This window comes from Misgurnus anguillicaudatus, chromosome 14 (genome assembly GCF_027580225.2).
Source record: "Misgurnus anguillicaudatus chromosome 14, ASM2758022v2, whole genome shotgun sequence".
Taxonomy (NCBI): Eukaryota; Metazoa; Chordata; class Actinopteri; order Cypriniformes; family Cobitidae; genus Misgurnus; species Misgurnus anguillicaudatus.
This window is the reverse complement of record NC_073350.2, coordinates 7,352,237-7,378,803: the sequence shown is the minus strand read 5'-3', so window position 1 is coordinate 7,378,803 and position 26,567 is coordinate 7,352,237. Positions and strand designations below refer to the sequence as shown.

Below are 26,567 nucleotides of genomic sequence, written 5' to 3'. Positions count from 1 at the left end.
GAAAACGTTGATGTGTTTGGTCATTTCTAACTTCCTCTCTGTTTGGTACCATTGGATGAACTGGGCTAAGCTAAGTGCTACCAAAGTCTCGTCGCGCGCCACAGTGCTTAAGTGCACGCACTAAGATTAATATGACAAAACGATGGAGTATCCCTTTAAGGACCTTTGGCGACTGCAACAAGCTCCGATATGATGTCCATCCAAGAATTTTGTAGCAGACCATGAAAATCTGTATGTGACAGCAAAATGCCCCAAAATCCAATCTGCAACCAGTCACAACCTGCAGGCCATGAGACTCAAACCTGCAACTCTCGGTTTACAAGCCCAACCCTCTTACAACTAGGCTACGACTGCCCCTGCCTTCGTTGTATCCCTAATACTATAAGTAATGCATTGTTATTAACAGATTAACACCCATTCATTAACTACAGTCCATGCTAAAAAGTTTTATAGTTTTGTGTTTTTGCGCATTTGATCCTTCTCAGAATCATAAAGCCACAACTTACCATCATTAAGGTTCATCGTCTCTATGAAGGTGTGTTCAGTAAGCGCCATGAGATGTTAAGACTATGCTTTTAGGGGTCATTTCTATAGTTTTCAACTAGGAAATGTGTTTCGAAAGAGTTGTGTCTCTTGAACCATGATGAAGAGTGTTGATGTGTTTCTCTGAGCATGAATCAAGGAATGGTTGGTGATAGTTGTCACAGATCATTGCTATTGATGAATGTTCTTTAATCCTAATAAGCTTAAAGAAGAGAAATGCATGGTCTGAGTGGGTTTGTTTATCACAATTAAGAGATACATTGTTATGAAAATAATTTAACTTTCTTAGACAAAATTACTTTCGGGAGTACTTTGGCTTGTCTGAAAAATCTGCTCCTCTTCTTGTTTGCATAATGAGAGATAGAGGGAGAATGTTAATGCACTGAGTCAAAGTACTCCCAAAAGTGCTATTCCGCCATACATTATAGTTACTCTTTTTAACCTGCTTTTAAAAGCACCACATTTTATTTTGTGCCACCATATTTGATCATATAACTACTTGTTTTAAATGAGGAAAACGTTGATGTGTTTGGTCATTTCTAACTTCCTCTCTGTTTGGTACCATTGGATGAACTGGGCTAAGCTAAGTGCTACCAAAGTCTCGTCGCGCGCCACAGTGCTTAAGTGCACGCACTAAGATTAATATGACAAAACGATGGAGTATCCCTTTAAGGACCTTTGGCGACTGCAACAAGCTCCGATATGATGTCCATCCAAGAATTTTGTAGCAGACCATGAAAATCTGTATGTGACAGCAAAATGCCCCAAAATCCAATCTGCAACCAGTCACAACCTGCAGGCCATGAGACTCAAACCTGCAACTCTCGGTTTACAAGCTCAACCCTCTTACAACTAGGCTACGACTGCCCCTGCCTTCGTTGTATCCCTAATACTATAAGTAATGCATTGTTATTAACAGATTAACACCCATTCATTAACTACAGTCCATGCTAAAAAGTTTTATAGTTTTGTGTTTTTGCGCATTTGATCCTTCTCAGAATCATAAAGCCACAACTTACCATCATTAAGGTTCATCGTCTCTATGAAGGTGTGTTCAGTAAGCGCGATGAGATGTTAAGACTATGCTTTTAGGGGTCATTTCTATAGTTTTAAACTAGGAAATGTGTTTTGAAAGAGTTGAGTCTCTTAAACCACGATGAAGAGTGTTGATGTGTTTCTCTGAGCATGAATCAAGGAATGGTGGGTGATAGTTGTCACAGATCATTGCTATTGATGAATGTTCTTTAATCCTAATAAGCTTAAAGAAAAGAAATGTATGATCTGAGTGGTTTTGTTATTTGAGATTGGAAAGAAAGAATGTGATAAAGATTTTTTCATTTCTATAAACAAAAATGAATATGCATGTTTTTTTTCTTGTTGTCATGTGACAGTGCAGTTACTTCAACAAACATACTGATAGATTTTTGGTAGAGTACACTATTGGTGTTAGTTTTTTCAAGCTCACACTACAGTAACGAAAAACATGAATCACTTTGTTGTTCAAACTGCGCAATGAGGTTTTATTCACTTTGTTGTCTTGGTTTATCTGTATGCATACTACAACACACTGCTGACGAGGTGCAGATACTACAAAACACTCCATAAAGAGGCGTTCCCAAACATCAGTGAAAACACATCTTTTCACATAAGTTCTGGAGAGAAATTTTATTGATCAGTGCGTTCACACTAGATGTGGAAGAGGCGGTAGTGCGAGTGATTTACATGTTAAGTCAATGCAAAGATGCGAATAGGCATGTAGGCATCCTGCGGCGCGGTACACACGAATGGCGCGGGAAACGCGCAAGTTGAAAAATCTGAACTTTGGCAGATATTCGTCCCACGTTAACCAAACAAGAGCTTGTTCTAGTAGTGATGTGATTACAGCAAGCGAGAGGAGGCACTACAGCCCCTCCAAAGACAAGAATTTCTGTGTGAATGTTTCGAATGACTAGAATTTCAAGTGCGGCTTTGACGCGTGAATGAAGCGAGTAAACTCAAAATTATTAATAACACATTTTTGCCATCCTTTACCGCGTTTGTTGTGAACGCAGTTATAGTTTTGTGTTTCTGAGCATTTTGTCCCTCTCAGAATCATAAAGCCACAACTTACCGCCATTGAGGTTCATCGTCTCTATGAAGGTCTGTTGGGTAAGCACCATGAGATGTCAAGACTATTCTTTCAGGGATCATTTCTATAGTTTTAAATTAGGAAATGTGTTTTGAAAGAGTTGTGTCTCTTGAACCACGATGAAGAGTGTTGATGTGTTTCATTTAGCATGAATCAAGGAATGGTTGGTGATAGTTGTCACAGATCATTGCTATTGATGAATGTTCTTTAATCCTAATAAGCTTAAAGAAGAGAAATGCATGATCTGAGTGGGTTTGTTTATTAAGATAAAGAGATACACTGTTATGAAAATTATTTCATTTTCTTAAACAAAATTACTTTTGGGAGTACTTTGAAAAATCTGCTCCCCTTCTCGCTTTCATAACGAGAGATAGCGGGAGAGTTATAGTTCTCAACGGGCCTGAAAATTACAACCCGACCCAGTCCGTGGCTTTTAAAGCCCGGACCCGATGTAATCCGACACATCAACGTGAATTATCTGTCCGAACCCGACCCGCGGCCCAACGCCGCCGACCCCCCCTGCCTTTTTTTTCTCATACACGTAGGCTATTATCATGACCATCAGACGGAAATTCAAACCAAGCTTTAATGTTCACGCCTTTTAACAATACAAACAACTGAAACAATAAACTTTAAATATAGGCTATATAAATATGCCTAAAAAATCACACAATAATAAATGAAAAGAACTCAAACATGTACCCAGCCAGCGGCTTCTCCTCCTGTAGCAGCAAGCAACGGTGAATTCACCTGCGGCAGGTTTACTTTTCTCCATCTCTTCTTCTCCAGGCAACAGGCGTGCACCCAGTGATAGCAATAAGCTCTGGGGCGGATCCGCAACGGATCCGCTCTGAAGCCAGCAGCTCCGGTCTGGATCCGTTGCTGTTCCACCCCGGAGCTTATTGCTATCCCCCGCCCCTCTCTGTGATGCATGTTGCAGCAGCCAGACCAGACTTTCTTTACGGTGAACAGCAGTGATGATTAATATTTTTTTTCACGGAGCGTAAAAGATAAAGCCCGCGGTCCGACCCGACCCGACTCAGTTGCTTAAATTTTTGACCCGAACCCAGCCCGAATTCGCGGGTCCCGTCGGGTTTGCCGAGCCAGCCCAACCCGTTGAGAACTCTAGGGAGAGCGCCACAGTGCTTAAGTGCACGCACTAAGATTAATATGACAAAACGATGGAGTATCCCTTTAAGGACCTTTGGCGACTGCAACAAGCTCTGATATGATGTCCATCCAAGAGATTTGTAGCAGACCATGAAAATCTGTATGTGACAGCAGAATGCCCCAAAATCCAATCTGCAACCAGTCGCAACCTGCAGGCCGTGAGACTCAAACCTGCAACTCTCGGTTTACAAGCCCAACTCTCTTACAACTAGGCTACGACTGCCCATGCCTCTGTTGTATCCCTAATACTATAAATAATGCATTGTTATTAACAGATTAACACAAATCCATTCATTAACTACAGTCCATGCTAAAAGGTTTTATAGTTTTGTGTTTTTGCGCATTTTATCCCTCTCAGAATCATAAAGCCACAACTTACCATCATTAAGGTTCATCGTCTCTATGAAGGTGTGTTCGGTAAGTGCCATGAGATGTTAAGACTATGCTTTCAGGGGTCATTTTTATAGTTTTAAACTAGGAAATGTGTTTTGAAAGAGTTGAGTATCTTAAACCACGATGAAGAGTGTTGATGTGTTTCTCTGAGCATGAATCAAGGAATGGTTGGTGATCGTTATCACAGGTTGTTGTTATTGATAAATGTTCTTTAATCCTAATAAGCTTAAAGAAAAGAAATGCACACAAGAGTGTAAGTAAATTTAAAACAATTTAATTTAATTTAAAAGAAGGTAAGTAGGGGAGGGGAAAGGGAATCTAAAACCAAACTCTCGGGCCAGAGAGTATTGAGCCTGAAGTGCTCAGACTTCGTCACGGGGATTCTTCAGGTGAGTCTTCAGAAGAATTGCTCCTGTGTAAAAAATATTTACACACTCCAATGTTTTGTAACACAATATGCCATAGGAGAGTACCTTTCGAGAGCGGTCACTCAACATTATCCTGCCATTGCGTCTTGCAATGTCTCGTTCCCATCTCTCGGGGAGCCGAGGTTACGATAGTAACCGAGACGATTTTTATGTAGTTGAGAATAGAGTCGATTGTGATAAAAGAGAAATGCAACAAAGGCAAAACTAGTCCAGTTATGTATATTAAAGCTTTTCACCTTGCAACAGCTTTAAGAAATCAATGTAAATCTATGTCGTAATCTGCTATAGTTGTCCTTCATTTCATTTTAGAGTCCCGTTAATTAAAAAACTAATAATTTAAGAGTAGGCTATAGCTGTTTTCTCGAGTTCACGGTTGCTTATACTGTAGCTGCTGGCAGGGGCGTCATGCACCAATTTTTTTAAGGGGGCACAGTGTCAACAGCTCACAGAAATTTGTGCATACACAGACATCAAACGAAATATTATAGAGCTTTCAGTCTTTTCCATGGCACTTACATTTCTATCTTAAAACCCCTGCTTTCATGGAAAAACCTCCAAAATAAAAGTGATGACTAACTTTCATATCAAATACTATTCAATCGGAATAATGACACATTTGCATCATATTTACATCTGAAACGGCATGTTTTATTTATTTAAGTCTTAATGGCTTGTTTAATTGTGTCATTATGCATTTTGCACAACAACTGCCTCATATAAAATTAATGTAATTTTAAATCCATAAAGAATATAAACAACGAAAATGACATAAGCTATAGCTACGTGATTGATTTTAATGTTCAATAATGATTTAAAAAAAATGTGTTTAGATAAAATTATTAGAGGAACGGATTTTTGCATTAAATTTTACCTCATATGTGGGCATGTGAGATTCTGCGTCGCGTGAACTCTGGCGAACTTTGGCGTTGTGCCAAGAAGATGAATCTCTACTAATATAACGTTGAGACGGTCACATTTAAAACCATACATTTTCTACACAGAGGAGGTTAACTGCACATTACCGTACTGGGGTTTGGAAGTGTTGTGAGCGTTTCTAACACGTTTTAATTCCTCAGAATTATGCAGCAGCAAGCCAGCAACAGCAGAGAGAGCTCGTGAGCGCACCCAGGCGCTGATGACGTCTGCGACTGCCCTGACTGCAGCGCCAGCTGCCGCCAGAATAAAAGTAATGTAACATGATAAAAACGGCGAAAATCTCCGAAAAGTGACAAGGATGCAGCACAGAATGTATAATATTGTGCATATTAAATAGATTAAAAGTCAAATAACAGATTAATGGATGCCTTTTTGATTTTGAGGTTGGATGCAAAATCCATTGGCTCAAAAAAACCAAGGGGGCACATGCCCCCTCAGTTTGAATGGGCATGACGCCTCTGGCTGCTGGTGTGTGAAACCTGTTATTCACCTTACAAATAATGCTAATAATTATAATACAAGCTTTGGTCAAGCATTGTTGACCCAGTCTTATTTAAAGCATAAGGTAACTTTATAGAAAAGATGCATTGTTTTTGTCCCCCATTTTTAAATGTTACAATGTTATTGGTGTGTGTTTATCAGCTCAAGTATACAGTAGCCGCTTTTGCACTATCGGGCCTGTGCGAGCCAGGGCTTCAAACGGGCCTCACGGAGCCAATAGCCTCAGACCTCCAGCTGTGTAGCCAAAATCACGACGCGTTTGCATTGTCAAGCCAATAGCGCCGCAGTGCTTCAAAAAACCCAGCCCTTAATAGGCCTACCTGGATGTAACGTCACACAACTCCGCCTGTTTTACCGTGAGGAAGTCACTTCAATCTGACAGGAGACGGGAGTGAGATCGCATCATCATACAACAAACATAAGGAACATAACTGAGGCGGCTGTTTACATGGTGAAAGCCAAGATGAGAAGATAGAGATGTTTGCTCCATCCGCGGTGTTACTCTTGAAGTTTATGTTGGCTACACACGAGCGATCTCACAATGAGACAATATCAGATCAATAAGCAATAGTAAACTTTATGAAGTAGGATAATTACAAATAAAGTGTTCATCTACCTAATGTGCCATTATACTATATACACAATATTTTAAAGAATATAACGAGTCCTAGTTTTACATTTATGTAAAATAATCTTATTTTAAAATATGCACGTGTGTCTAAATATGTAACGTTAAGTTTGTAATTATAGTTCTATGGCGATGTAAACATACTTACACATTATAAGAGGTGTGATATCTTTAATCATGAAAACGTTAGTTTAGCATCACATGAAACACAAGGTAACTGTCTAATAGCTATTTCAATAATGTGTCAATCAATAAATACTTTTGTCTATAAAGAACTGCTTCGAATAGCTGAATAGGACTGAAAATCACTTTACTTGCATCTCAAAAATCAAAACATTTGAGAAATCATTAGAAAATGTACTCGTTAAGAATCAACTCTGAATATACACAAGTATTTAAAAAGCTATGTTACAGTGGTTAAGTTAATGATGGTTATATTTACCATTTTGTTGCATCTTACCATTTCTGTGTTTCAGATGTGATCCTTATTAAGCAATCATTTTCAATAAACTGACAAGCAGCCGTAGTAATAGCACGGTACTTTATTTACATATGAAGTTTATATCAGTGCACAAACAGTGTATTTAAAGACATCTCCTCTGGACGGATTTCAACATCCATGGCTCCTGTCTCATCATCATCATCTTCGTTTCATCTCCTGCTCTTGCATGTGTTGCTGAGTCATCTCTCATATACAAAATAAAAACTCCTGGATGACAAACTGAAAGCTTTACGTTGGCATTTTTTCTGTAAAACGGACACAAAAGAATAAAGCAGCACATGTGATGTTTTGTATAAAGGGTTTGTAAATACACATACAGTATACCGACATATAAAGTTTGCTACATTCATATAAGAGTTAAATTAATCTCCAAAATACCAGAAAGCATGGCTATGACTAATATAATAAAACCATGGTTACTTTTTCTAAGGGCTGAGTAAAAAATTCAACAGAGATGACAATATAACACAATAAACACCCATGTAAGACACTTATGCAATGGTTATTTGTATTGTATTTTAAGTGTTTTGTATGCAAACGTTATGTAGCATGTTAACTCACCGACTGTAGATACCATCGTGACTCGAGTGATCGCTTCTTTAATACATGGACAATGAAATGATGATCCAACACACATCTTTAATTTCTCAGCACTGTTGCACTTTAAACACTTTGTTCTGTGCCCGAAACTTTATAAACTTCTCCCGAACCGGTAGCGGTGTGCGCCGGATCCTTAGCGTGGCGAGTTCGGCGTTGTAACGCGTCTTTGTTTTTTACATATGCAGATCATTTTCAGATGCGCATCTTGCCAGAGATTCAGATAAACTCCGCCTTTGACCTTTACCACTCCCCTAGCCCCGAGAAGCCCGCTCTGGCCCAAGGAATTCGGCGGGCCAGAAAAGCCGGGCCTTAAGCCCCAACGAAGCACCAGTGAAGCACGATCATGCCCCGGAAGTGACAATGCAAACGCCACAGGCCTCGGCAGGCACTGGCACGCCCGCTTGAAGCCCGATAGTGCAAACACGGCTAATATGTCACTAAGACTGTCTCTGAAAATCAGACAAAAGTCTCAAATCGTATTGTGAGATAAAAAGCATCACAGTTTGATTTCAAGCATTAATTTCACTATGATGTCAATCGCTGACATTACATTACTCAGTCAATATTAAAGATATCAAGTTTATATTTTCACAAAATGTTCTTTACATTATGTAGGATGATTTTATGTGGAGAACCACAAATAAATACTTCAGCTGGGTTTTCACAGGCATGGTCACAATTATCTTTAATCTTTGTTTAGGAATGTTGCATTTTCTCTGATTATTTGATTACTGTACTGTATTTTTTATTAAATTTACATTGCACAATAAATCATCTTTTTGAATAGCCACAGTAGGTTGGATTGTATGTTTGGTGTGAAATGGGTGTGGTACAGTAGGGGGCCCGACCTCCTATTCTTTCATAGGGCCCAAAACTTCTAGAGGCGCCCCGGCATGCCATCGTTCATGCCATGCATTGTTATTAACAGATTTGCACAAATCCATTTTTATAAACCAATATCGCAATGCATGTGTTTTTTGTCTTGTTGTCATGTGACAGTGCTATAGAACTTGTATATTTCAACAAACATACTGCTAGATTTTTTTGTGGAGTGAACTTTTGTTGTTAGTTATTGCAAGCTCACACTACAGGATAACAGGAAAACTACCTGAATATACTATAGATACTATCAAACAGGTTTGAAAATATTGTGGCATCTTTGATAGCTCGAGACAGGTTTGAATCATGTTGCTGATATGCGTGATTTTTTTCCCAAACCAGTTGCTTGATTTTTTTTCCTAAACTAGTTCAGATAGAAGTTTTACTTAAACATGAGCTCAGGGGCAGAAAGAAATTTGATTGGTTCACAAAAATGACCAATGAAAGTCCTCAACCGGAGCCTTCAAGGCAGCTTCTACAGTGAAGCAGTTCGAGCTCACCGTTGGTCAGGTGAGTAGCGCAGATGGTTAGATAGGAATGTGACTGGTTTTGAATTCAGCTCGAAATGTTTCGAGTGTTTAAGTTATGTGTTTCCACGTTTTCAGGTGTCTGTGGCACGACTTTAATTTTCATGCCAAATTCACGTGTTGGTTACTCAATTTTTTTTCCTTTTTTCAAACCATTGTCGATTGGGATTGGAAAGGGGTATAAACGGAGGTCAGCTGCAAATGGGTGGGTTAGCAGCAAGTGGGTGGAGCTTTAGCCGCAAGTGGGCTGTACAAACTTCCAGAGGATTCACCATCGTCCCATTTGAAGCGTAAACTCCTCCTACTTGCACATTTCTGAAATCCCTCCTACTAATAGTTTAACACTTGTATCTTGTTCTGACAGCATGTATTTAGAAGTTAAACATCATCCATGTTAGAAAATAACTCTGCAAGCAAGTTGTAATTTTAGGTTTCAAACAGCGATGGTGATAGAGAAGCAAAAGTGAAAGATTGCAGCAGGAGTTATTGCACCCATAATGCAACGTTTTTTTTTTATTAAAAAAACAGGTAAAACGCCTGTAAAACATAAAAACGGAAAATTCCTTCATATTTACACAGTACTTTGTCTGTTTTTTACTGATTTTTTTTAGAATGTACAGTGTTCTGTAAATGTACAGAATGTTCAGTTTTTGAATAAACAGAAGTGTCTGTAAACATAACGGAAAAAGTACCGGTAATTTTCTGCCAGGACATTATCTGTTTTTTTACGGATTATTTTTTTATAGTGCAGCCCCTCCGATGACAAGAATTTACGTGTGAATGTTTCAAATGACTAGAATTTCAAGTGTGGCTTTCCCACGTGAATGAAGCGAGTAAACTCAAAATTATTAATAGTACATTTTTGCCATCCTTTACCGCGTTTGTTGTGAACGCTGTTATAGTTTTGTGTTTCTGAGCATTTTGTCCCTCTCAGAATCATAAAGCCACAACTTACCGCCATTGAGGTTCATCGTCTCTGTGAAGGTCTGTTGGGTAAGCACCATGAGATATCAAGACTATTCTTTCAGGGATCATTTCTATAGTTTTAAACTAGGAAATGTGTTTCAAAAGAGTTGGTTCTCTTGAACCATGATGAAGAGTGTTGATTTGTTTCTCTGAGAATGAATCAAGGAATGGTTGGTGATAGTTGTCACAGATCGTTGATATTGATGAATGTTCTTTAACCCTTATAAGCTTAAAGAAGAGAAATGCATGATCTGAGTGGGTTTGGTTATCATGATTAAGCGATAGATTGTTATGAAAATAATTTAATTTTCTTAAACAAAATTACTTTTGGGAGTACTTTGGCTTGTCTGAAAAATCTGCTCCTTTTCTTGCTTGCATAATGAGAGATAGAGGGAGAATGTTAATGCACTGAGTCAAAGTACTCCCAAAAGTGCTATTCCGCCATACATTATAGTTACCCTTTTTAACCTGCTTTTAAAAGCACCACATTTTATTTTGTGCCACCATATTTGATCATATAACTACTTGTTTTAAATGAGGAAAACGTTGATGTGTTTGGTCATTTCTAACTTCATCTCTGTTTGGTACCATTGGATGAACTGGGCTAAGCTAAGTGCTACCAAAGTCTCGTCGCGCGCCACAGTGCTTAAGTGCACGCACTAAGATTAATATGACAAAACGATGGAGTATCCCTTTAAGGACCTTTGGCGACTGCAACAAGCTCCGATATGAATGCCATCCAAGAGTTTTGTAGCAGACCATGAAAATCTGTATGTGACAGCAAAATGCCCCAAAATCCAATCTGCAACCAGTCACAACCTGCAGGCCATGAGACTCAAACCTGCAACTCTCGGTTTACAAGCCCAACTCTCTTACAACTAGGCTACGACTGCCCCTGCCTCCGTTGTATCCCTAATACTATAAGTAATGCATTGTTATTAACAGATTAACACCCATTCATTAACTACAGTCCATGCTAAAAAGTTTTATAGTTTTGTGTTTTTGCGCATTTTATCCTTCTCAGAATCATAAAGCCACAACTTACCATCATTAAGGTTCATCGTCTCTATGAAGGTGTGTTCAGTAAGCGCCATGAGACGTTAAGACTATGCTTTTAGGGGTCATTTCTATAGTTTTAAACTAGGAAATGTGTTTTGAAAGAGTTGAGTCTCTTAAACCACGATGAAGAGTGTTGATGTGTTTCTCTGAGCATGAATCAAGTAATGGTTGGTGATCGTTATCACAGATCATTGCTATTGATGAATGTTCTTTAATCCTAATAAGCTTAAAGAAAAGAAATGCATGATCTGAGTGGTTTTGTTATTTGAGATTGGAAAGAAAGAATGTGATAAAGATTTTTTCATTTCTATAAACAAAAATTAATATGCGTCTTTTTTTTCTTGTCATCATGTGACAGTGCAGATACTTCAACAAACATACTGATAGATTTTTGGTGGAGTACACTATTGGTGTTAGTTTTTTCAAGCTCACACTACAGTAACGAGAAACATGAATCACTTTGTTGTTCAAACTGCACAATGAGGTTTTATTCACTTTGTTGTCTTGGTTTATCTGCATGCATACTACAACACACTGCTGACGAGGTGCAGATACTACAAAACACTCCATAAAGAGGCGTTCCCGAACATCAGTGAAAACATCTTTTCACATAAGTTCTGGAGAGAAATTTCATTGATCAGTGCGTTCACACTAGATGTGGAAGAGGCGGCAGTGCGAGTGATTTACATGTTAAGTCAATGCAAAGATGCGAATAGGCATGTAGGCATCCTGCGGCGCGGTACACACGAATGGCGCGGAAAACGAGCGAGTTGAAAAATCTGAACTTTGGCAGATATTTGTCCCTCGTTAACCAAACAAGAGCTTGTTCTAGTAGTGATGTGATTACAGGAAGCAAGCGGAGTCACTACAGCCCCTCCAATGACACGAATTTCTGTGTGAATGTTTCGAATGACTAGAATTTCAAGTGCGGCTTTCACGTGTGAATGAAACGAGTAAACTCAAAATTATTAATAGCACATTTTTGCCATCCTTTACCGCGTTTGTTGTGAACACAGTTATAGTTTTGTGTTTCTGAGCATTTTGTCCCTCTCAGAATCAGCTGTTCTCCCGTAGTAGATGGTTACAGTAGAACGTCGCAAAGTAGCAGTTAAATTCACGCATGTGCAATACAACACCAGAATTCCATTGCCGTTCCACCAGAGGCTGCTGCTTAAAGTCCCTAATGAGAGGTAGAGGGAGAGTGTTACTGCGCCGAGTCAAAGTACTCCCAAAAGTGCTATTCCGCCATACATTATAGTTACCCTTTTTAACCCGCTTTTAAAAGCACCATGTTTTATTTTGTGCCACCATATTTGGTCGTATAACTACTCGTTTTAAATAAGGAAAACGTTGATGTGTTTGGTCATTTCTAACTTGATCTATGTTTGGTACCATTGAATGAACTGGGCTAAGCTAAGTGCTACCAAAGTCTCGTCGCGCGCCACAGTGCTTAAGTGCACGCACTAAGATGATAGAGGTATGTATCAACTCTTCTTAGTTGAGGTAATAACATAGTTTAATATAACAAAACGATGGAGTATCCCTTTAAGGACCTTTGGCGACTGCAACAAGCTCCGATTTGATCGCCATCCAAGAGTTTTGTAGCAAACCATGAAAATCTGTATGTGACAGCAAAATGCCCCAAAATCCAATGTGCAATCAGTCGCAACCTGCAGGCCCTGAGACTGAAACCTGCAACTCTCGAGTTTCAAGCTCAACTCTCTTACAACTAGGCTACGACTGCCCCTGCCTCCGATGCATCCCTAATACTATAAGTAATGCATTGTTATTAACAGATTAACACAAATCCATTCATTAACTACTGTCCATGCTAAAAGGATTTATAGTTTTGTGTTTTTGCGCATTTTATCCCTCTTAGAATCATTAAGCCACAACTTACCATCATTGAGGTTCATCGTCTCTATGAAGGTGTGTTTGGTAAGCGCCATGAGATGTTAAGATTATGCTTTCAGGGATCATTTCTATAGTTTTAAACTAGGAAATGTGTTTTGAAAGAGTTGAGTCTCTTAACCCATGATGAAGAGTGTTGATGTGTTTCTCTGAGCATGAATCAAAGAATGGTTGGTGATAGTTGTCACAGATCATTGCTATTGATGAATGTTCTTTAATCCTAATAAGCTGAAAGAAAAGAAATGCATGATCTGAGTGGTTTTGTTATTTGAGATTGGAAAGAAAGAATGTGATAAAGGTTATTTCATTTCTGTAAACAAACATTAATATGCATCTTTTTTTCTTGTTGTTATGTGACAGTGCACCTACTTTAACAAACTGACAGATTTTTGGTAGAGTACAATGTTGGTGTTAATATTTTCAAGCTCACACTACAGTAATGAAAAACCTGAATAACTTTGTTGCTCAAACTGCGCAATGAGGTTTTATTCACTTTGTTGTCTTGGTTTATCTGCATGCAGAATACAACACACAGCTGACGAGGTGCACATACTACAAAACACTCCATAAAGAGGCATTCCCGAAAATCAGTGAAAACACATATTTTCACATAAGTTCTGGAGAAAAGTTTCATTGATCAGTGCGTTCACACCAGACGTGGAATAGGCGGCAGTGCGAGTGATTTACATGTTAAGACAATGCAAAGATGCGAATAGGCATGTAGGCATCCTACGGCGCGGTACACACGAATGGCGCGGGAAACGAGTGAGTTGAAAAAATCTGAACTTTGGCAGATATTTGTCCCTCTTTAACCAAACAAGAGCTTGTTCTAGTAGTGATGTGATTACAGGAAGCAAGCGGAGTCACTACAGCCCCTACAATGACACGAATTTCCACGTGAATGTTTCGAATGACTAGAATTTCAAGTGCGGCTTTGACGCGTGAATGAAACGAGTAAACTCAAAATTATTAATAGCAAATTTTTGCCATCCTTTACCGCGTTTGTTGTGAACGCTGTTATAGTTTTGTGTTTCTGAGCATTTTGTCCCTCTCATGCAGGGTTTACACCAAACGCGTTTTGGGCGTCAAAATCGCGTCTACCGCGCCTAGTTTGCAGCTTGAACACTTTGAATGCATTCGCGCGTGTAGAGCGGAGTTGACGCGCGGAAAAGCAAGCATTTGACGGGCGTCCGAGGCAAAATCCGCTTCTTGTGGGAGGGGCAACTGCTGTGCGAGTGTCTGTTTGCAAGATGACTGATGTTGATTGTGCATTTCTCAAGAGAGTTACCAGTTTGTATTGGGTAACCTTACTATAGGGGGAAAATAAACGGCGCGGGTCGATAAACGTAACCTAACTCAAAAGTAAAGTGTGTATTACAACTAACCAGGTTGCCCAAAGTCCTTACTGACACTCTTCAAAGCGAGGTCCTTTTTATTCCTGTATCCTATAGAAATAAGAACTTGTGTCATACAGCTCCGAGTGACTGCTTGAATGAGTGACTCTGGGCGGGGCTGCCACCACAGCAGCAGGCAGGCTCCTGATTGGTTAACGCGGCGCGAAATTCCGCCAAAGTTCAAATTTTTCAACTCGGGCATCAGCCGCAAATTCGCGTGAACCGCAAAATGCACAAAAGCACATTCGCGCGTACCGCGCACAACGCTCAATTCGCGCATTTCGCGCGAGCTTCACGCGCGAAAGAGGCGGAAACGCGTCTTCCGCTCCGCGCCGAACGCCTCTTCCGCGCCGCGGGACCTCCTGACGCGCGTCAACGCGTCTCCACATTGACTTAACATTGAAATCACTCGCGCTTCACGCCTCTAGCGCGGTTGGTGTAAATGCACCATCAGAATCATAAAGCCACAACTTACCGCCATTGAGGTTCATCGTCTCTCTGAAGGTCTGTTGGGTAAGCACCATGAGATATCAAGACTATTCTTTCAGGGATCATTTCTATAGTTTTCAACTAGGAAATGTGTTTCGAAAGAGTTGTGTCTCTAGAACCACGATGAAGAGTGTTGATGTGTTTCTCTTAGCATGAATCAAGGAATGGTTGGTGATAGTTGTCACAGATCATTGCTATTGATGAATGTTCTTTAATCCTAATAAGCTTAAAGAAGAGAAATGCATGATCTGAGTGGGTTTGTTTATCAAGATTAAGAGATACATTGTTATGAAAATTATTTCATTTTCTTAAACAAAATCCCAAAAATTACACGGAATCAATCACAGCTGTGTAAACAATGTGGCGAGTGTTGATTGGGTGAGTCATACCAGGAAGAGTGGTATAAAAAGGAGAGTGAAGATACAGGAAGTACGCTGTTGTATTGGGAAGAACGCCACAAGTGCATGCTGGGTTATGATACGAGTGTGGGAAAAGGCACTGTTTGGAGTTGTCTCAGAGATCTGTTGAGAGAGAGAGAGAGAGAGTCAAAATCCAACGGAGGGTGAGAAAGGAACTTACTGAAGCAAGTCGATATATTCATTGTTGTCTGTGTTTACAAAAAGGTCTGGGCGAGTCACACTGGTGGAGTTGGATGCATTGTGGATTCCTTGGAGGAAAAGGAACAAGAGGACAGATCGATTAACGATATAAAAGTCGTGAGTACCATTTAGCAACAAGCCGGTGATTTATTGACATAACCAAGGAAAAGTGTTACCTGTTCATAGCGGCCCCACCGTGTGTGTGTGACGGGTGGGTGAGCCGGAGTACGTGAACTGTACTGACGCTGTGTGGTGAAGCTGCCACGATTTGGTTCGAACATCGCTCGGCGTAGCGATTCAGATCCCCCCAGAGCCGGTCTAGCCAGGAGAGGAGTACGGACCCTAAATATTCACTGGAGTGTGTGCTGTGCAGCATGTGAGTGACTTATTTGATTTGAGTACACCTGAAGATTTTGCAGTGTTGTACCGTGTCCTTGTTGTCTGTACTCACCCCAGGAAGGATCAGGCCTCTGTGGAGACCAACGGGAGCTGCCGAGACGGTGGACGTCCAACCTAATAACTACGTGACACTACCCTAGCCAGCAGGAGTCCAACGGATCCATTAAGCGAGGTACTGTGGGGAACATTGTAGCCAAACTTGAACACGTAACGTCAGAAGAGGTGTTGGGAGTATTAAATCATCTTGGCGGCTGTGTATACTCTGTGTGTGTGGTGGTGTACGTCGAGCACTTACCTTATCTTCTAGATCTTCGCCTGTCCACAGGAGGAAGCGAAGAGGACGTGTTGGTCCGGGAAGATGGACGTGTGCTCACTGTGCCATTCTGAACCCCACCCCCAATGGGACGTTTGTCTTATCGGTCACAGTTGGACGCCAATAAAAGCCCCCCCTCTCTTTGCCCGTGCACGACGCTGGAGGTGACGTATGGTTCTTACTATTGTTGACCCCCGGTACCCAGCTAAAGCTAAATTTATCCCACGAAGGCTCCTAGACCCAGAGAAAACCTGTAGAGATAAATACTTACCCTGTATCGAGCTAAAGCTATACCCACTCTACACAGACTCGTAGACCCAGAGGAAACCTGTAGAGAGAAATACTCACCCTGTATTGAGCTAAAGCTATACCCACTCTACACAGACTCGTAGACCCAGAGAAAACCTGTAGAGAGAAATACTTACCCTGTATCGAGCTAAAGCTATACCCACTCTACACAGACTCGTAGACCCAGAGGAAACCTGTAGAGAGAAATACTCACCCTGTATCGAGCTAAAGCTATACCAACTCTACACAGACTCGTAGACCCAGAGAAAACCTGTAGAGAGAAATACTCACCCTGTATCGAGCTAAAGCTATACCCACTCTACACAGACTCGTAGACCCAGAGGAAACCTGTAGAGAGAAATACTTACCCTGTATCGAGCTAAAGCTATACCCACTCTACACAGACTCGTAGACCCAGAGAAAACCTGTAGAGAGAAATACTTACCCTGTATCGAGCTAAAGCTATACCCACTCTACACAGACTCGTAGACCCAGAGGAAACCTGTAGAGAGAAATACTCACCCTGTATCGAGCTAAAGCTATACCAACTCTACACAGACTCGTAGACCCAGAGAAAACCTGTAGAGAGAAATACTCACCCTGTATCGAGCTAAAGCTATACCCACTCTACACAGACTCGTAGACCCAGAGGAAACCTGTAGAGAGAAATACTTACCCTGTATCGAGCTAAAGCTATACCCACTCTACACAGACTCGTAGACCCAGAGAAAACCTGTAGAGAGAAATACTGTAAATAGAAATGACCAAACACATCAACGTTTTCCTTATTTAAAACGAGTAGTTATACGACCAAATATGGTGGCACAAAATAAAACATGGTGCTTTTAAAAGCAGGTTAAAAAGGGTAACTATAATGTATGGCGGAATAGCACTTTTGGGAGTACTTTGACTCGGCGCAGTAACACTCTCCCTCTACCTCTCATTAGGGACTTTAAGCAGCAGCCTCTGGTGGAACGGCAATGGAATTCTGGTGTTGTATTGCACATGCGTGGATTTAACTGCTACTTTGCGACGTTCTACTGTAACCATCTACTACGGGAGAACAGCTGATTCTGATTCAGAGAAAACCTGTAGAGAGAAATACTTACCCTGTATCGAGCTAAAGCTATACCCACTCTACACAGACTCGTAGACCCAGAGGAAACCTGTAGAGAGAAATACTCACCCTGTATCGAGCTAAAGCTATACCCACTCTACACAGACTCGCAGACCCAGAGAAAACCTGTAGAGAGAGATACTTACCTTGAACCAAGCTAAAGCTAATCCTACCCCACGCCGACTCGTAAGCCCAGAGGAAACCTGTAGGAGAGAAATACTTACCTTGAACCAAGCTAAAGCTAAACCTACCCCATGCTGACTCGTAAGCCCAGAGGAAACCTGTAGGAGAGAAATACTTACCTTGAACCAAGCTAAAGCTAAACCTACCCCACGCCGACTCGTAAGCCCAGAGGAAACCTGTAGGAGAGAAATACTTATTTTGAACCAAGTTAAAGCTAACCTCGCCCCACGAAGACTCGTAGCTCAGAGAGACCTCTTGGAAAAGTGTGATACCTACCTGTATTAAGCATAGTTGAGTCCAACCCACGAAGACCCCGGAACACGGGAGCCTGGTCGTGAAGAAACAAAAAGGATTGGAGTTAGGTAGTTGTTCTCTGCCTTCCCTGATACTTACATTGTGTTTATTTTGCCCTCAGGAGGAGAGAGGAGTGCCACGAGGTCAACAGAAATGCAGGAGGTGGGCCGTAGACGAAGGAGCTCCATCCAGTTCTTTCCCTGCTGTCCCTTGCCAGTGCTGGCCGGATTTCCCTTCGCCATCCCCCTCTGGCCCCCTAGCTCCCCCCTGAGGGAAAGAAGAAGCCTCATTTTTGATTTCCCTTCCCCGCTTCCCCCTTCATTTTAAATAATTTAAATAAAGATTATATTTTATTGTACTTATCTCTCGCTTGTTTGGTCATTGGGGTGCTTTTGGGACCTCCTCGAGGTGGAACTTAGGGAGGGGCGTGACACACAAAGTCTGTGGTCCGCTCCGAACTGTGACATATCAACTCTTCTTAGTTACAGTCCATGCTAAAAAGTTTTGTGTTTCTCCGCATTTTATCCCTCTCAGAATCATAAAGCCACAACTTACCATCATTAAGGTTCATCGTCTCTATGAAGGTGTGTTCAGTAAGCGCCATGAGATGTTAAGACTATGCTTTCAGGGGTCATTTCTAAAGTTTTATACTAGGAAATGTGTTTTGAAAGAGTTGAGTCTCTTAAACCATGATGAAGAGTGTTGATGTGTTTCTCTGAGCATGAATCAAGTAATGGTTGGTGATCGTTATCACAGATCATTGCTATTGATGAATGTTCTTTAATCCTAATAAGATTAAAGAAAAGAAATGCATGATCTGAGTGGTTTTGTTATTTGAGATTGGAAAGAAAGGATGTGATAAAGATTTTTCCATTTCTATAAACAAAAATTAATATGTATCTTCTTTTTCTTGTCATCATGTGACAGTGCAGTTACTTCAACAAACATACTGATAGATTTTTGGTGGAGTACACTATTGGTGTTAGTTTTTTCAAGCTCACACTACAGTAACGAAAAACATGAATAACTTTGTTGCTCAAACTGCGCAATGAGGTTTTATTCACGTTGTTATCTTGGTTTATCTGCATGCATTCTACAACACACTGCTGACGAGGTGCAGATACTACAAAACACTCCATAAAGAGGTGTTCCCGAACATCAGTGAAAACACATCTTTTCACATAAGTTCTGGAGAGAAATTTCATTGATCAGTGCGTTCACACCAGACGTGGAATAGGTGGCAGTGCGAGTGATTTACATGTTAAGACAATGCAAAGATGCGAATAGGCATGTAGGCATCCTGCGGCGCGGTACACACGAATGGCGCGGAAAACGCGCGAGTTAAAAAATCTGAATTTTGGCAGATATTCGTCCCACGTTAACCAAACAAGAGCTTGTTCTAGTAGTGACGTGATTACAGGAAGCGAGCGGAGTCACTACAGCCCCTCCAATGACACGAATTTCCAGATGAATGTTTCGAATGACTAGAATTTCAAGTGCGGCTTTGACGCGTGAATGAAGCGAGTAAACTCAAAATTATTAATAGCACATTTTTGCCATGCTTTACCGCGTTTGTTGTGAATGCTGTTATAGTTTTGTGTTTCTGAGCATTTTGTCCCTCTCAGAATCAAAAAGCCACAACTTACCGCCATTGAGGTTCATCGTCTCTCTGAAGGTCTGTTGGGTAAGCGTCATGAGATGTCAAGACTATTCTTTCAGGGATCATTTCTGTAGTTTTAAACTAGGAAATGTGTTTCGAAAGAGTTGTGTCTCTTGAACCACGATGAAGAGTGTTGATGTGTTTCTCTGAGCATGAATCAAGGAATGGTTGGTGATAGTTGTCAAAGATTGTTGATATTGATGAATGTTCTTTAATCCTAATAAGCTTAAAGAAGAGAAATGCATGATCTGAGTGGGTTTGTTTATCACGATTAAGAGATAGATTGTTATGAAAATAATTTAATTTTCTTAAACAAAATTACTTTTGGGAGTACTTTGGCTTGTCTGAAAAATCTGCTTCTCTTCTTGCTTGCATAATGAGAGATAGAGGGAGAGTGTTACTGCACTGAGTCAAAGTACTCCCAAAAGTGCTATTCCGCCATACATTATAGTTACCCTTTTTAACCTGCTTTTAAAAGCACCACATTTTATTTTGTGCCACCATATTTGATCATATAACTACTTGTTTTCTAACTTCATCTCTGTTTGGTACCATTGGATGAACTGGGCTAAGCTAAGTGCTACCAAAGTCTCGTCGCACGCCACAGTGCTTAAGTGCACGCACTAAGATTAATATGACAAAACGATGGAGTATCCCTTTAAGGACCTTTGGCGACTGCAACAAGCTCCGATATGATGTCCATCCAAGAATTTTGTAGCAGACCATGAAAATCTGTATGTGACAGCAAACTCCCCCAAAATCCAATGTGCAATCAGTCGCAACCTGCAGGCCGTGAGACTCAAACCTGCAACTCCTGGGTTACAAGCTCAACTCTCTTACAACTAGGCTACGACTGCCCCTGCCTCCGATGTATCCCTAATACTATAAGTAATGCATTGTTATTAACAGATTAACACAAATCCATTCATTAACTACTGTCCATGCTAAAAGGATTTATAGTTTTGTGTTTTTGCGCATTTTATCCCTCTTAGAATCATTAAGCCACAACTTACCATCATTGAGGTTCATCGTCTCTATAAAGGTGTGTTTGGTAAGCGCCATGAGATGTTAAGATTATGCTTTCAGGGATAATTTTTATAGTTTTAAACTAGGAAATGTGTTTTGAAAGAGTTGAGTCTCTTAAGCCATGATGAAGAGTGTTGATGTGTTTCTCTAAGCATGAATCAAGGAATGGTTGGTGATAGTTGTCACAGATCATTGCTATTGATGAATGTTCTTAAATCCTAATAAGCTTAAAGAAAAGAAATGCATGATCTGAGTGGTTTTGTTATTTGAGATTAGAAGGAAAGAATGTGATAAAGGATATTTCATTTCTGTAAACAAACATTAATATGCATCTTCTTTTCTTGTTGTTATGTGACAGTGCACCTACTTTAACAAACTGACAGATTTTTGGTAGAGTACAATATTGGTGTTAATATTTTCAAGCTCACACTACAGTAATGAAAAACCTGAATAACTTTGTTGCTCAAACTGCGCAATGAGATTTTATTCACTTTGTTGTCTTGGTTTATCTGCATGCATACTACAACACACTGCTGACGAGGTGCACATACTACAAAACACTCCATAAAGAGGCGTTCTCGAAAATCAGTGAAAACACATATTTTCACATAAGTTCTGGAGAAAATTTTCATTGATCAGTGCGTTCACACCAGACGTGGAATAGGCGGCAGTGCGAGTGATTTACATGTTAAGACAATGCAAAGATGCGAATAGGCATGTAGGCATCCTACGGCGCGGTACACACGAATGGCGCGGAAAACGCGTGAGTTGAAAAAATCTGAACTTTGGCAGATATTTGTCCCTCGTTAACCAAACAAGAGCTTGTTCTAGTAGTGACGTGATTACAGGAAGCGAGCGGAGTCACTACAGCCCCTCTAATGACACGAATTTCCACGTGAATGTTTCGAATGACTAGAATTTCAAGTGCGGCTTTGACGCGTGAATGAAACGAGTAAACTCAAAATTATTAATAGCACATTTTTGCCATCCTTTACCGCGTTTGTTGTGAACGCTGTTATAGTTTTGTGTTTCTGAGCATTTTGTCCCTCTCAGAATCATAAAGCCACAACTTACCGCCATTGAGGTTCATCGTCTCTCTGAAGGTCTGTTGGGTAAGCACCATGAGATAGCAAGACTATTCTTTCAGGGATCATTTCTATAGTTTTCAACTAGGAAATGTGTTTCGAAAGAGTTGTGTCTCTTGAACCACGATGAAGAGTGTTGATGTGTTTCTCTGAGCATGAATCAAGGAATGGTTGGTGATAGTTGTCACAGATCATTGCTATTGATGAATGTTCTTTAATCCTTATAAATTTAAAGAAGAGAAATGCATGATCTGAGTGGGTTTGTTTATCAAGATTAAGAGATACATTGTTATGAAAATTATTTCATTTTCTTAAACAAAATCCCCAAAATTACACGGAATCAATCACAGCTGTGTAAACAATGTGGCGAGTGTTGATTGGGTGAGTCATGCCAGGAAGAGTGGTATAAAAAGGAGAGTGAAGATACAGGAAGTACGCTGTTGTGTTGGGACGAACGCCGCAAGTGCATGCTGGGTTATGATACGAGTGTGGGAAAAGGCACTGTTTGGAGTTGTCTCAGAGATCTGTTGAGAGAGAGAGAGAGAGAGAGTCAAAATCCAACGGAGGGTGAGAAAGGAACTTACTGAAGCAAGTCGATATATTCATTGTTGTCTGTGTTTACAAGAAGGTCTGGGCGAGTCACACTGGTGGAGTTGGATGCATTGTGGATTCCCTGGAGGAAAAGGAACAAGAGGACAGATCGATTAACGATATAAAAGTCGTGAGTACCATTTAGCAACAAGCCGGTGATTTATTGACATAACCAAGGAAAAGTGTTACCTGTTCATAGCGGCCCCACTGTGTGTGTGTGACGGGTGGGTGAGCCGGAGTACGTGAACTGTACTGACGCTGTGTGGTGAAGCTGCTACGATTTGGTTCGAACATCGCTCGGCGTAGCGATTCAGATCCCCCCAGAGCCGGTCTAGCCAGGAGAGGAGTACGGACCCTAAATATTCACTGGAGTGTGTGCTGTGCAGCATGTGAGTGACTTATTTGATTTGAGTACACCTGAAGATTTTGCAGTGTTGTACCATGTCCTTGTTGTCTGTACTCACCCCAGGAAGGATCAGGCCTCTGTGGAGACCAACGGGAGCTGCCGAGACGGTGGACGTCCAACCTAATACAGATGTGGCCTTTAAAAATGCACGTCTCTGAGACCAGAATGCCGCGAGCACTTCCGAAATTCTGCGAGATCCCGCAGAAGGGGGGTTCGGTGGGGGACGCAGGAAATACAAAAACCTGTAGATGGCAGTCGTGTTTCATGTAGGCCATACTGACGACAATTTGTGTGCTTGACTGCATGCTGAGCGTATACTGTATGATATTGAAGTAACATGACACGGAATTTCAGTGTTTAGGCATAGACTTTGATGTCATACAAATGCACGCTTTTTTGGCAAACATTTCGTTGGCGAAGTTTTCTTTGTCTGTTACATAAACAGTCACATATTCTTCATAACAATCCGACCCAAACGCGCATCATTTGTCTTATTTTTTTCCGTGTACTTACAGTACAAGAGACGTGATGTAGGATAACTGAGTCTTATAACAAAATATCTCGCGAAGACCTTTGAAGAGACCGAGCGCATTTACGCAATATCATTAACTAGTTTATCTAATTTTACATTTAGTTCATTTTTGCATCTGAACGTTTTAATAGCTTAACATGGTTGTGTTGCGCTTTTCTGCATTACCGAACAGTAGGAATATAAGTAGAAATATAAGAAAATATAAGGTAAGCGTGTTGTGTGTATTTCCTAATTATAAGCTTTTGGGAAATTGCTCCAAAACTAAACGTGCATAAAAACATAAAAAAGTCATTTAAATAAGCGAAAAATCTTTTTTATGAGCTCAAAATTTGGAATATAATGTGCTATTGCAAAAAATTGCCCATCTCTAATGAGAATATTCATCTTTAAAGTTGAAGAAACAAAAAAGTAATGTACTGATAAGCATTCGTCAAATATATATATATATATATATATATATATATATATATATATATATATATATATATATATATATATATATATTAGGGATGTGCCCGAAGCCGAATGCGTTATTCGGAAGGGCACGGATAATGGCTTTAAAACGAATAACGAATTCATTCGAATAACAGAAAAAATATTCGGCCAGACATAATCAAGTGTTTACAGCTAAATTTTAAAGCCCTTAAAGCACGCATAATATGTGTGTTAAGTGAATGAGTGTAATCTATAAAATTACATGAATGACATTTTCTGCGCGTCCCTTATTTAGAAACTCGAGATGTTTTGGAATTAGTTTTAAAACGCTCCTAATATCAAGCTTCTTTTAATCCAACTGTAAAAAATTACCATTTTAGTTTATTTGTTTTATTTAATTACACAAGACCAGAAAACCTTGATAAAATGCTGCACTCTGATAATAAAATATTCGTTAATAACTCAGTGTCTCCTTGACTTCGGTCACAGATGATCTTTTAACCAGTTCAAGTTAAAGCCAGCTTCATTGTCAATCTAGGTGAATATAAAATAAACAAATAAATAGATAAAAATATGAAAATGTAACATTTTAAAAGCAAAATGTATACTGAAGATTATTATGACATGAATTGCAATTAACATAAAAAAGTTAGTAAATAACAGCTGAAACATTTGAATTACATCTTTCTAATTACCTTGTTTAAAATAATTTGCTTGTTTTGAACTAAGTCAAAACTGACTTTTAAATAATAGAGCATACTGTTATTTGAAATTATAAACGAATATCTGATTATTTATTAATTTAGATGAAGATTTATGAGAAAGTTTTTTTAAACAATTCGTTCTGTTCGGGCAAATGCTGTAGGCTATGGACATATTTAATAATGAGCTTAACAAGTTTTTTGTAATGCTTAATATGCTTTCGTAAATTCTTGCCAAAACAGATTTTTTTTACTATTCTGTCAGTGCAGTTGCATGTCTGTGCGTTGCGTTTCGGATCTGTCAATCAGCGCGAGTCTTGTTGATCTTAATAACTTTTTAACATAAATCAGTCCCGAACTTTATCTCTCTTAATAACTTTTTAAACATCAAGCAAGTCCTGCATTTTATTTTCAAATTCCTGCATGTTTTTAAACCGAAACCAAGATGTCAGACATGACATGCATCTTAGTATTAATCATTTCACTCTCAGAAAACGTATTAGATGTTTAATTAATAGAGTATTTGAAAACATCCCACTCATTTAGACAGAATGGGTCACATATCTAATGTGCTGAAAGACACAATAAACGCTTAAAGGCCGGGATACACTGCACGATAATTGGCCGTCCCAGACGAAAGATTGCCATCGTGAAACTATCGTCGCGATTTCTGTGATCGTGGCTCTCCATCGGTGGTCCTATGTCGTACAGTGAGAGAGGTTCAAAGACGGCCGTTTTCCCGGTCTTGCGTCCAAAGATAGCCTACGATAGTTTTCTGGCAGTGTCAGAAATTCGGCATGATCACCGCACAGTGTGTTTGCTGCTACGACCTGCGCGCCGGTATTTGTTTACCACGAGCGCATGCTGGTGACATTGCGCAACGTGTGACGCAGCCGCCGAAGCTTCCGTGTCATCATCGTACAGTCTACACGCCTCTCGTACCCGAGTTTAAACGATACATGTCGCACAGTGTGATAAGGTAATGATCTTATAAGAGGACAAAAATCGTGCAGTGTATTCCGGGCTTAAAGCGCTCTCAAGTTCAACGCAAATAGGCACAAGCTGTATGAGGGTTTGAAAATTAGAAGTTTGTTTTCCATGCCTATTATTAATGAGAATAAAGTTATTTGTCTTTTTGATAAAAAATGTGTAATATTATTTTTAATAAATATTTACAGTTATTTAAGTTATAATTATAATAAAAGCAAAAATTCATTTAAAATTGTAAAACATATTTAATGCTAACTTTACTTACAAATTCAGAAAATATTTTTTACAGTGTATAAATAAAACGACATGAAGGAAGTTCATTCCAAAATGTAATGCGTCTAGTAGCAGCTACCAGTGACACAGAAAGTCAAGAAATTAAAAACCACCCACCCCCAGGTCTGCCAATTCTTTGCCAACCCCCAATTCTATTCGCCTCTCAGCGAGCGAATCAAAGGAAAACTGGTTTTTCAAGTTTTGACCAGCGTGTGGCGTTTTAATTCCCAACCTTGCAGTTCCTTTGTTTAAACGCAAATCTAGGCCTACTACGCTGTAAGTTATTTTAAATGAATGTTTATAACTAAAATTAAGTGGATATCGGGTAACTTAATTTGACATATGTTGACAACAAGTTTCTGTAATAAATCAGTAAATCAATCATAAAATGTTTTGACAGTGCCGAATAAAATTCTTGTCAATTCAAACAAAGCTGAAAGGTGTATAAAACCGCTTGAATTAACAATATCTGAACTGTGCTCTTTTGCATACCTCTACTTTTCTCATGTCTTTCTTTATACCACATTTATCTCTTTAAAATATTGCTACTTTTAGAAATAATTTGTTTGCATTTTTTTGTATACTGCACACTTTATACACTTTATATTTTACCAAACCCTG

The 26,567-nt window shown here is 39.8% G+C and overlaps 12 non-coding genes across 12 annotated transcripts; all 12 read left to right on the top strand.

Moving 5' to 3' along the window:
- The first annotated feature begins 563 nt into the window (after positions 1-563).
- Positions 564-777, top strand: LOC129428263 (small nucleolar RNA U3). Its single transcript, XR_008638905.2, has one exon. It is a non-coding gene; the product is annotated as a small nucleolar RNA U3 (small nucleolar RNA).
- An 842-nt stretch (positions 778-1,619) lies between these two features.
- LOC129428252 (small nucleolar RNA U3) lies at positions 1,620-1,833 on the top strand. Its single transcript, XR_008638895.2, has one exon. It is a non-coding gene; the product is annotated as a small nucleolar RNA U3 (small nucleolar RNA).
- Positions 1,834-2,710: 877 nt separating this feature from the next.
- On the top strand, positions 2,711-2,924 carry LOC141369613 (small nucleolar RNA U3). The gene has a single exon (XR_012373409.1). It is a non-coding gene; the product is annotated as a small nucleolar RNA U3 (small nucleolar RNA).
- A 1,353-nt stretch (positions 2,925-4,277) lies between these two features.
- On the top strand, positions 4,278-4,488 carry LOC141369622 (small nucleolar RNA U3). Its single transcript, XR_012373417.1, has one exon. It is a non-coding gene; the product is annotated as a small nucleolar RNA U3 (small nucleolar RNA).
- Positions 4,489-10,247: 5,759 nt separating this feature from the next.
- LOC141369617 (small nucleolar RNA U3) lies at positions 10,248-10,461 on the top strand. The gene has a single exon (XR_012373413.1). It is a non-coding gene; the product is annotated as a small nucleolar RNA U3 (small nucleolar RNA).
- Positions 10,462-11,303: 842 nt separating this feature from the next.
- Positions 11,304-11,517, top strand: LOC141369580 (small nucleolar RNA U3). The gene has a single exon (XR_012373377.1). It is a non-coding gene; the product is annotated as a small nucleolar RNA U3 (small nucleolar RNA).
- A 1,700-nt stretch (positions 11,518-13,217) lies between these two features.
- On the top strand, positions 13,218-13,431 carry LOC141369607 (small nucleolar RNA U3). Its single transcript, XR_012373403.1, has one exon. It is a non-coding gene; the product is annotated as a small nucleolar RNA U3 (small nucleolar RNA).
- A 1,666-nt stretch (positions 13,432-15,097) lies between these two features.
- On the top strand, positions 15,098-15,311 carry LOC141369588 (small nucleolar RNA U3). Its single transcript, XR_012373385.1, has one exon. It is a non-coding gene; the product is annotated as a small nucleolar RNA U3 (small nucleolar RNA).
- A 3,548-nt stretch (positions 15,312-18,859) lies between these two features.
- On the top strand, positions 18,860-19,073 carry LOC141369587 (small nucleolar RNA U3). Its single transcript, XR_012373384.1, has one exon. It is a non-coding gene; the product is annotated as a small nucleolar RNA U3 (small nucleolar RNA).
- An 877-nt stretch (positions 19,074-19,950) lies between these two features.
- Positions 19,951-20,164, top strand: LOC141369610 (small nucleolar RNA U3). Its single transcript, XR_012373406.1, has one exon. It is a non-coding gene; the product is annotated as a small nucleolar RNA U3 (small nucleolar RNA).
- An 813-nt stretch (positions 20,165-20,977) lies between these two features.
- Positions 20,978-21,191, top strand: LOC141369615 (small nucleolar RNA U3). The gene has a single exon (XR_012373411.1). It is a non-coding gene; the product is annotated as a small nucleolar RNA U3 (small nucleolar RNA).
- An 873-nt stretch (positions 21,192-22,064) lies between these two features.
- Positions 22,065-22,278, top strand: LOC141369581 (small nucleolar RNA U3). Its single transcript, XR_012373378.1, has one exon. It is a non-coding gene; the product is annotated as a small nucleolar RNA U3 (small nucleolar RNA).
- The last annotated feature ends 4,289 nt before the right edge of the window (positions 22,279-26,567 follow it).